At 41.2% G+C, this 10,568-nt stretch overlaps 1 protein-coding gene across 12 annotated transcripts in view; it reads left to right on the top strand.

The window, feature by feature from the left end:
* Nucleotides 1–259: 259 nt before the first annotated feature.
* Nucleotides 260–10,568, top strand: part of baz2b (bromodomain adjacent to zinc finger domain 2B) — a 79,573-nt gene continuing 69,264 nt past the window's right edge. For 7 of the 12 annotated variants that reach the window (XM_015371256.1, XM_015371261.1, XM_015371254.1 and 4 more), the window contains exon 1: nucleotides 260–521. The gene's annotated coding sequence lies outside the window, so the exon portion shown is untranslated. The remainder of the gene's footprint in view (nucleotides 522–10,568) is intronic. The other 5 variants (XM_015371262.1, XM_015371260.1, XM_015371263.1 and 2 more) reach the window with 1 other exon arrangement.

Raw genomic sequence — 10,568 nt, 5'->3', positions numbered from 1 at the left:
AAAAAAAAAAAAAAAAAAAGTTGTAACATATATTTAATTTGTAGCTATTCTTCTTGTATTTGTTTACAACAGACGTGAATGAGATGCGCCACAAAGCAACATTCGTAAATAAAAGTCTCCGTCAGATCCGTGCTGCCGAATGATAATGTCGCATTTAAAGTAATAACGGTCAATTACGGTATCCGCTCCTCTACTACGGCCGCTGCACAAATAATAAGTTTTCTTTGTGTGGCAGTAGTGAGCTGACGTCAGGTCGGTTCCTTGAAGTGGAGCTGAATAAACCTTGAGAAGAGTCTCCTTCAATCTGCTGTTAGTAACTAACACACACACACTCACACCGAGACTCAATTACTGCCCAATTCCCTTCTTTATCATTCGTCCCCGACCTCTTTCATAACCAAAAGCGACCAAGGAAGGAAAAAAAAGACACAAGAGAAGCGACAAGAAGAGCAAACCGAAGAGTTAGTTGATCTAAAGAAGCCGCACGCTGGAAATAAGTAAAGTGTCGAAACTAAAAAAAGGTAAGCGTTATTTTTTTATTTATTTTTTTGTTTATTTCCCTGACGCTGTTTTCAAACCCATCACAGAAACAAGCTCCGCTTTATAGAGCTGGCTTCGCTTTTCATTTCTTCGCTCTTTTTTTCAGCTTTGTGGATACTTTCTTGTGTGTGTTTTTTATGCGAATGTAATTCATTCGTTCGGTTTACGTTTGGTTAAAGTTTTTTTCTTCTTCTTTAATCTGAAAACGAGTGGTTTTCGTTCTGAGTGGTGACCTGATAGTGGGAATCGTCTTTGTGTCCTTCTTTCCTTTCTCTCTCTCTTTCAACCTTCCGCTCATGTTTGATAACTAGTTTAATGGTTGTGATTTTAAACTTTTTAAGCCTTTATTGTTTTCATTCACTGTTTAAACGGGTCTCTTGGGGTATTTTTTTAGTGCGTATTTTGAGCTGTAAGCATTAAAACGCAGTTGGGGGGGTTGGTGGTGACTGGACCGCCGCTGGTCCTCGCTGTCCGTCCTTTTAAAAACCCATCCGCTTTAACAGTCACTCGACGCCAGAATAAAACAATTTATGACAAATATATAAATATCCAGATCGGTTAGGGTTAGTTTTAGACGTGTGTTTTTTGTGTTTCTCCTTCCTAAGCAGTTGGGAGTTGGAGCTGTTTTCCGTGTTGTTGGCTCCGCCGGGCTGCTGCTGCTGTTGCTAATCGCGGTCGCTTCCTCAAACCGCTCGCGCGCAGCAGCAGCTAGCAGCCGCTTGGCTGAGTTGTTGAAATTTATCCCTTTGTGTATATTACAATATCCTCCATTTTTTTTTTCTGCCCCTTCCAAAACAACAAGCCTCTCGCCATCTTGGTTGTTTTAAATTCGTCCATCAAGCACCCCTGTCTTTCTTCCTCTCTCTCTCTCTACTCTCACAAACACTTTTTTAACTACTTTAGTAGGAAATGGATCCACGTTTTTTTCTTCTAAGTTTTACCAAAGTTTTGAAGCGCTGTTTGAAAAAAAAAAGACGTTTTATGGAGCCGTTTTAGAAATAAATTACCATCTGATAAATCCTCTCCCAGCATAATTTTAAAGCTTGTAACACTTAAAGATAATTATGTTGATTTATAAACAAAATCTGAAGTCATGTGTTGAGGTTATAATATCTGGACTTTTAACTGTTAGTATAGTTTGATACACATATGCGAAGTTGATATGTTTTATATGTTTTTTTTTTGTGTTATGATACTTGTGATTTGAATGTGCATCTTAACATGAATGAATGGAGTAAGGAAGTAAGGGAGGGAGGGAGGGAGGAAGGAAGGAAGGAAGGACTGATGTTAGCCTTAATTACCAAGAATGCAATTAAGAGTCAAAATATAGTATTGATTCTACATAATGTTTCATGATAAACACTTTAAGCACCTATTACTGAACAATCTAATTATAAACAGCTTGATATTTTTAAACATCACAAGTTTGATCACACTGTTGAATGTATCCTATTATTGTATCACCCGCTTTATGTGCTTTGATGCTTGTTTATACGTTTCCAGGCAGGACACTTGTCCTATTTATTTTCTGTCATTTTGCCCCATGCATGTGCTCAAGCCCTCCCCTAAGGTAGAGCCTGATCTCACCATCTTCTCTGTGTCCTATAAGCAGGGAAATAGGGGGAGGAGGGATGAAAACACACAGAACAAATGCTTTGAAATGGAAAATCTGATCATTTCACCTCCCACCTCTTTTGTTTGCCCGTTTATTGCTGCGAAGCCGGAGTGCAGAGGAGCAGATGTTTAGCCAAACATGAAGGCGCGGTTGCCTCTGTCCTTGTGGGGAATGGCTCTCGTTCCTCTCTCCGCTGCTGATGCATCGACATGACAGCTGCTTGATTTCATTGAGCTGCTAAGAAGCCATTAGTGGTATCAGTGAATTGAAACGGAACGGCGTCTTCTAACTTTTTCTATGGCCTGTGCAACTATTTATCTATTAGCACTATTTTGGGCACATTTGTTTGAATGCACTTGTGTGTGCGTGGAGGTGCTGAACACACAAAAACTGACAAGAAGGGCTCATATATTTGTGCAGTGCGTTTTCCTCATAATTGCGAGAGATTGAGCAAGAGCAAAAGTAAGAAGAAAAAAAAAAGAGGAACAAATCTGTCAGAGTTTGTTTGCCATGTTGGTTTGAAATGAAAGCACACTGTGCTACCTCAAGCACACTCAAATCAGAGAGAGAGATCCCTCATTGCCAGGCCAAGAGAAAAGAGTCAACTCTCTGCTGGAGTTTAGTTTTGTTTTTTATTCGCTTTTCTTTTCTTTCGATCTTTCAAATTAGAACCTTTGTTTTTTTCTTACACAGATAAAAGGAGTCTTCCGCTTGACTTGAACATTTAGGAATTAAGGATATACGTCGTTAAGCCCTATTTGCATGTCTACCAGAATCACAGCAAATGGTTGCTATTGACTAAGCTGATTAGGTGAAATTAGGTTCACGAGCTCTGTGTGTTGGGGTGCTGAATCTGACAGAACTTGGACGGCTTTTTGAGAAGGCAATCCCATGTGCACACAAGCTTGGATTCTCCTTAATCCTCAACTATTGAATATAAGGTTATTATCTTTTTTAAAGAGAGGGGACCTCAGTTTATCTTCTGTTAAAAGGAACTAAACTTGGCTTTATGAGGTGTGTATGATACAGTATAATGATAATCAGTCTGAGGCAATATTTACTAATATATATTTTTGGGTGTCAAAATGTGATTATTTTGAATTAATACCAGTTACATCAGATAAATATGGAGAGGTTATTATTCCTGCTGCAACACACTGCAGTAAATCTGTCATCCATCCATGTAATATTACAAAGTGGTCTGCTTCATAGTGTAGTTAAACTCTTTTTCTCTCTGTTGCGTATTTTCGACTGTAAAGAGGAGAAAAAAGACCTTAAGCCAGAGAGTAAGGAGTGTATGAGTGCATTTGCTCCAATGACCACTTTATTTTTATCCATTAAAAAATATTTAAATACTCCACTAATGCCTTACAATCAGTTTCCAACAGATAAGGTGCATCGCTGACTGCGTACATTTACGCTGAGGCTAAAGTACGTCCCGTATTTCTTTGAGACATCAAGACTCATCCTAATCTGTGGTTTGGGGTTAGATAGATTAAGGCCAAATAAGTGATAAAAGAGAACAGGGTGTTTTGCTTCAGTACACACATGCAAGCATGTAACTCTTTATCTAGCTGTAGCATTGAGCTGCAAAATATATGAAATCACAATCAGATGTGCAGAATAGCAACTGCAAAAGACTGCTTGGTTGCAATACTCGTTAGGTTATAATGTTTCACTTTTCAGCACAGTAGTAGTTCATTCTCTTTGAGCTCTGATTTTTGAACTTGTCCAGGTTGCAATCAGGAAAAACATTAGGAAATCCCGGCAAGAAAGTCAGAGATCTTTGAGCAGCATAGAGGTTCATATCCAAGCTGGAATGACAGTTGTATTGGATGCTAACCTTCACAGAACGTTGTGGGAACAGGAGATATATGCTGTTTATTAGAACTTTTGGTGATCAAAACTCACTAAACCAAACACATTTTTGTATTAGCATTTAAGTAAAATCTGTATGTGGCTGTTTCTTTAGTGCAGACATGTCCAAACTTTTGGCTACACAAAGTCACTAAGCACAAAAATATATTATTTAAACTTAAACTTGTTGAAAAAAAACTTTTTTCCCCCTTGTTACCTCAAGAACAGTCAAAAATGCAATATTTTAATAAAACAAACAAAGGAGACCTTTAGAGGAAATGGATCTATTGATTTATACAAGGATGGGATGTGGGTCACACATGTAATGAATGATTGAACCAATCCTGCTGTTGAGGTGACATCACATGATGTTTGTGTTCCTTTGCTGTGAAAGGAAAACTACATGGTTAATAAAACAATTTGTATTTTCCTTAATATTTTCCATTTTACAAAGATTTTTTTTAATGTAAAACTTTTTAATGTACTAAAAAAAAGGCTAGAGAAAATTGTCTTTTTCTAACAGCTGCCCATACTGGTAAATTTGTACCATCCTCAAATTTGGATTAGTCTGTAAATAAAAAATATATAAAAAAATCTGTGGCTGATCTTTGGACACCCTTAAATGTTGTGTTTAAATGCTTAAAATGATGATAAATGTATTGTTATCTGCTTGTAGTGCTAGTTATACCAAGAACAAAACCCTCAACAGATCCTTATCTTTAACGACCCGCTACTATAACCCTATCAGTATGGATGGGCAGTCATTTGCAGCTCACAGGTCTGAGACAGATGAAATGGCATAAAAGCTTGGTTACTAATAATATGTTTATCAACTCTGGTTGACTTTCTCAAAGGCCAAGGAGCCAAGTGAGCACATAGTGATGAAATGTAGGCTGATTCCAATCAATACCACCATTATGATATCTGTAATGATGTCAAAATGTTTCGTTTTACTTCTCTAGTGTCACCCTACTCTGCCATTGAAAATATTCATGGCCTCTTAGCTTTCATGCTATACTTGTTCACTAATTAATGAACTGTTGAAAACAAATCAATGGAGAATAGTAGCCATCTGCTTGCACCCCTAAATCTGTGCATGTTAGTGGTTATACCGAGCTGTGAAATCTAGAGAGGAAGTGGAGATCTGCTCTTTGTTAACAAAGTGACTCAATAAACTTGTGCTAGACAGAGTTCTGGTCAGATTTCTTCAGCTCCTCTCATCCGGCAGTCGTTTGCAAATCGTTTTTACAGAAAACTGTGAGGAAGAGTTGATTGACATATCAATTGATTGCCATAACAGATGCGTTAGTGGTATAGATCATCCTTAAGCAGCCAGTTGGTCCCTCTAAGGAGAGGTTCAGCCTATAAAGTTAACCCTATATTTATAAGATTGATAATGTGTTTTACATTAGTAATTCAAGCGGCAATATAAGTATCTGCCTTGATCCTCAGCTCTGTGCGAGTGTGAGTTTTAGGCTTGCTTATTGATACATTATCATAATTTAGGATTTTAATTTCCTACCTGCTGAAACAGACTTCTGATGGTGTGCCTAACCTCATGTTACCTCACTATTTTTTGACACTGCTGGCTCGCTGAATGTCCTGATTATCATCAGAATACACAAATAACTGTCTAAAGTCAATTCTTGTTGACAGCTGCTTTTAACGCCAGCCTTTTTTGAATATTGTGGCTATCTTTGACCGGCACTGTTTGTACCCATCTGTGCAGAGAGAGTGTGGTTCCAGTTTGAAAGCCCAGCTAATGAGATGGGGCACATATGCCTCCTGTTGTAGGAGCAAGTAAACAATCTCCACTGTTAATTAAGACTAAACAAATCAACACTCTCTTGGTTTTCTCTGCATTTCTGCACGGATTACATATGGTGGATTAATTACCGAACAATAAGCGCTGGAAAGTGCAATCGGGTCATCCTGCATTGACTTTCAGGAGACAGAAGACAGAGCGGCCAAATTTGGGAGGGAAAGGCGATAAGCTGCTTCTCCGCTGTTCGTCCCGTGGGCTTCTATTTATCATTCAATGTGAGAATTTCCTTGATGAAAGTCAAGGTTGTTTGCGCATTCTCCGTCTCGTCGGGATGCCTGCTTTTCTACCAGCAAGGTGAAAAGGTTGATTCCTTTTTCTTTTTTTCTTGTTTCCCCCCATCTCTCCGAAGAGATACCTGCTTGGGAAAGTGTTCTAGTTTCTTATAATGAAGTCTCAAAAGGTCCTTATGATTTTTCCACTTCAAGGCTGTTTTTGTTTTGTACGTCGGGTGAGGAGGTGAAATTACAAATGTGCTTCATGTTTAGTGGAGCCACAGAACAGCGAGTGCGCTGGTCCTCATTATTCAGTATGTTTCCTTTGCATATTCATGTTTAGGTTTTGGCGCTGAGCTGAAAGCATCCATTTAACATGGCCTTTGTGAAACGTAACACTGACATGACATGGCAAGATTATGAAAGCGTTTTCACATCACTGGTATTTTGCTGCATGAAAGACAGCCATTCATGGCCCTCTCAGTGTTAAGAGAAGCAGCTGGATGAAGTGAGCTGAAACAGCAGTAACACAATGGTATGGGTTTGTTTTTTTCCTGTGGAAAAAACACGCAAGATGTTTGTTGGTTTTGTTTGTTTTGGGGTTTTTTTCCCCTCTCCGGCCCTTAGACATCTCATCTGTGCACAGAAACTTGATTACAGCATTGAGGCCTCGAAGACCAGCGATAAAGTTTGACGTTTACCGCACCGTGACATTTTCAATCTGTAGAAGAGGGGGCCTGTAAATATACATTTCTCCAGGATACTCTCATCATCCTGACTGTGTTCGAATAGGAGAGGAAATTAATGGAAAAGAAATAGGAAGAAGGTTTTGAATGGCGGGATGGGAATGATATTGGTTTCTCTACTGGTGTTCCTCTTGGGTCAGTGGGGTTTTTGATGGTACTATCGGATAGGTTGATGCAGGCTTGGCGTGCTGTAAGCCTTCCCATGCACACATAAACCTTGACACACACACAAAGCTGTCAGAAAAGCGGGCATTTATGCATAGAGACTGGAAACACACACACACACTCACTCACACAGATGCACACAAATGCATGAGATTGCACCCCGACAGCCCCCATTTATTGATCTTCTTCGGCATTAAAAATCTAGTCACTGCTGCCACAAAGGCTTTTTATTTTAGCTGCGCTGGCAAAGTCTGCCTCAAGCTAAGCCAGAATTTAAAATATTTAACTCCTACATCACACCAGAGAAAAGGACAAGGATAAAAGCACAGACAAGCAGTTTTAAACTGCAATAGGTGCAGGTGTTCAGAGCCATCATGTGAACCATGTTGATAAACTCAAATCCAGGTTTATTAGTCGTGTAGGGCCATCACTTTGGTGCAATCCTTTTATCATCCATAGAAGTTTCAGTTTGATTTGTGGTTCGATTCTAAATTCAATCCAGCTCACTACTCCTTAAGACGGCCCTACCGTGTTTACAGTACTGGGGCTGATTTGCTGGTAGTCAGTGGATTAGTCATGACTGCCTGGGACAGGCTGCTGTTTTTAGCATATTAAGGTTAAAAAAGGATACTCATGTGTAGAGAGGCAACTTGCAGTGTTTAATCCACCCGAGCCCTTTAAGCACACACTTTTACAGTAACTCTTATCTCTCTGGAGGTACTGTGCCTTTCACTTTCTCTGGTCTCAGTGCATGCAAAGCGAGGTATCAGCAATATTTCCCCTTTCTTGTTCTTGGGAAATTGTCAGTTTTCAGTTAGCACCAGGTGGCGGAGAGGAAATGGTCCGACCAGCTCTGCTCAAACTCCATTTCGAAATAATTTGTCCTGAAAAGGTCAAAGCACATTTCAGTGATTTCAAAATGCTTTTGCATTGTAGTGGAAACGTGCATTGCAAGAGCATTACTTATTAAATACATCAGCAGGCAGCCTCGACGTGAGGCTTTCCTCATCCAGTGGAACCTGCTGCTGCTCTTGTTTTTCTCCCGTCCAGCTCTGAAAGCTTAGCCCCTGCTCCATCTGTGGCATTGTGCCGCCTTCTCCCTCTCTGTGTGTCTGTCTGTCCTTCTGCCTTGCTGTCTGTCTCTCTGTTGCGCTTGTGCTCGCTCTTTCTGAACGATGACACTGAGAGACAGCTGTAACGTGAGACGCCTCTCGATCCTGGCAGGAGCTTGGAAAGCTGAGGCAGAAGGGAGGGAGAAGGCCTTTATCTAAGACCGGGGGTGCTGACCTCCCCTCATTCCTCTTCTCTCTTTCCCCTCCTTTTTTCTTCTCCCTCCCTCTGTGTCCGTTTGCATACTATATCCTCCCCCCACCAGCGGAAGCCAAGACAGCACTCTTGTGAAGTGAAACAAGGAGAGAGTTTAGCCGTATTGAAAATCTGATGGATGACATTGCATGTTTTGTCCGTTTTTGTACTACTTTAATCTCCAGCATCTCTCCCATCATTAGATTGAATCTTGGGAACTTAAGTTTTGTTGTCTAGGGTGACTTGTGTTTGTGATCCGTTTGAGGACACGTCTTCTTTGTTTGTGTGCATGTAGTCGGAAACATCTCTGGACTCTAGGCTACGGTTGCTAAATCCTGTGTGAGAGCTCCCATGTGTAATCCAAACATTTAGAGCTAATTTAAGCATGCAGGCAGAAGCAGCATCCTTTAAGGAACAACAACTCCCCTCCCTCTGAAACCTCCACTCTGTTTTCCGTGTGTGTGTGGATGTCTTGTTGTCGCTGGAGGGAAATGAAAGTACTCAATCACTCACCTGTCAGAGTACTTCAAAATCCGCCCATAACACACCGGCGCGTGCGCACTCCAGCACGCGGACACATATGTGCATACTCTCTCGCCCCCTGAGGGTTTGACAGGACTGGCCCTTTATTGACTCCCTTGATAAAGGAGACAGCAGATCCATTTAATAGAAGCTTCACACACACACAGGGGCTGAAATCAAAGTGGATTCACATCTGCTCTCCACACAGCTCTACTATATCCTTTCCTCCCTTGTACAGCAGAGCTGCTCATCGTTAAAAAAAAGCTCCTTTGATGGGTGTTAACCTAAATTTTGCGAACTACTACCAATAAACGTCATAGCGTCGATTTTGGCATGTAAAACCAACGGTTTCTACGCACTGTATTCCACAATAGCTCTGACTTGCATCTTCTCCCCATCTTGGGGTATTGCTTAGAGTCTAGTAATAATGCCATGATACAGGCCCAGCAGGGTTATAGCCATGTTCCATTGGCTCAGGTCCTTTGCTTCCCAGTTGGCTGTTTTGTGCTGAGTGTTTTGGAAGGCCACTTAGCTAAGAGACTGCTGGGAGGAGAAGTGACAGCTGTGCCGGTCATTGCTACTCTGACCTTCACGCGTCATCGTGACGGTCCATCAAGGCTGAAATGATACGCCGAAACTGTTGTGTACTCTCGTGTTGGCCCAATTGTTCTCACCCGTGATGATGATGTGTTCACATAATGCAACTGATACTGCCATTTAAATTATGCCACAAACAGACACACACAAGGCCAAGTCTGCTATCTAAATCTGATTCATCTTGCAAAAAGAAGTAAGAAATAGAGGTGGATTGCTTAATGTGGCTTTAGGCTCCCCGCTAGAGAGAGAAAAGTTATCGTGGCAACTCAAAGGCATGCATCCACACAGACGAAAGAAGGAAGCACATAATCAGGTCTGGTGTTTTATATATTTTCTACCTCTCACAAATGGATCGCACTAATGCTTGGAGCTTTTTCACCGGTCTCAAAGTGCTTTACTTCAGCGCGTGGTGTAACACGTTCCCTGGAGATGGCACTAGCTCCATCAAGTCAAGGAAGAAACCATTTAGCAGAATGACAAACACACATGTATTCAAGCAACACGGCACCAGGAGGCTGGGAGGATTTGGATTGCACTCAGACAAACGTTTCTCACACAAGTTCTTTATTCCTCCTCTACGCTCCTCTTCTTCTTTTGCCCTGAACATACACTTACTGGCACACAAAAGTACTTGCTCAGAGATTCCATTTTGTCAGCTTTCAGCCCCAGATCATGTAACGATAAAAGATGCTGCCCTGCAGTTAGACACTGCCAGTAAATCACAGGGCAAAGAAAGCTGGGAGAAGCACTTATTTTTAAGCAGCATGAGAGACCACACTGGGGCTGGGTTGGATTGGGGGGTAGTGTTGAGACAGATAGGGTAAAACAGGGGGAGAGAAAGAGAGACAGACAGAGAGAGCTTCTTTGTGCACTGTGTACTAGGATTGTGTGTGATGAAGAGATGAATCACTGCTATTTAGGGATTGGTTTCCTGCAACTGATTGTGTGACGACTTGGTGGCGGACAGACTGTCAAGACTTGCCTGTTTTGTTCAAGGGGTTTCAGGAAAATGTCTGCGGCCAAGTCTCGCCTAACTCACTCCCACAGGCACCGGTGAGCCTGAGATGAACAGAGACAAACACCGCAGTGGTGTCGCTCCTCTAACAGGGCATCAAATATTAAAGGGAAATAGATTTTTAGGCTAATCTCAATATGTTTTTTTTGTTCTAGAGTACATTTGTTAT

This window comes from Cyprinodon variegatus, unplaced genomic scaffold, assembly GCF_000732505.1.
Source record: "Cyprinodon variegatus isolate N-32 unplaced genomic scaffold, C_variegatus-1.0 Scaffold55, whole genome shotgun sequence".
NCBI classification, from domain to species: Eukaryota; Metazoa; Chordata; class Actinopteri; order Cyprinodontiformes; family Cyprinodontidae; genus Cyprinodon; species Cyprinodon variegatus.
Note: the sequence above shows the minus strand (reverse complement) of the source record. Positions and strands in the feature narration are given on the sequence as shown.